This window comes from Arachis ipaensis, chromosome B03 (genome assembly GCF_000816755.2).
Source record: "Arachis ipaensis cultivar K30076 chromosome B03, Araip1.1, whole genome shotgun sequence".
In the NCBI taxonomy this organism is placed as follows: Eukaryota; Viridiplantae; Streptophyta; class Magnoliopsida; order Fabales; family Fabaceae; genus Arachis; species Arachis ipaensis.
In genome coordinates this window covers 89,509,476-89,510,275 of record NC_029787.2, presented here as the reverse complement: position 1 = coordinate 89,510,275, position 800 = coordinate 89,509,476, and positions in this window count along the sequence as shown.

Here is an 800-nt window from a genome sequence, read left to right as displayed (position 1 = left end):
CATGTGAATTTTGTTAGGGATTATAAATTATTAATGATGTTAGTGATTAACAATGTAAAAGGTAAGGTAGGACTACTATTGGTGGTGGCGGTATATAAGATTAGATTCACTTTTTTTCATAGGCAGATATATGTGTATATTCAATATTCGTTGGTAGAAATGGTAATATATACTATATTTTAGGATAATTTACTTAAAGAAAACAATTGAAATTTATATATATGCAAATATAATAATTCCTAACTGATTACATGTTTGTCTTGTTACAAATCTATATAAACCATAAACCCTTACTACTTTTTATCATTTACACATAAATTGTACAACCCTTACCACGATTTATGAAGAAGCACGTATATACAATAGTTCTACGGATTATGTGTATATGTGCTTTTTTATAAACTGTGGTAAGAATTCCACGATTTATGTATAAATGATAAAAAATGGTAGAGATTCCATGATTTATATAAACATGATTTATAGTTTCGTGAAATTTTCAATTAGGTCCCTATACTTTTTTTTTCTTTTTAATTGGGTCCCTGCACCACATTTTTTTTTCAATTAAGTCCCTCTTAATAGTAATTGGCTTAATTTTATAAGGGCCCAACTAAAAAAAAAAGAATTGGTACAGGGACCTAAATAAAAAAAAGTGTAGGGACCCAATAAAAAAAATTTTGGTGCAAGGACTCAATTAAAAGAAAAAAAAGTATAGGGACCTAATTGAAAATTTTGCAAAATTATATGGACTAACAGAGTAATTAAACCTAATTTGAAATTACTATATTTACGTAAATATAAAT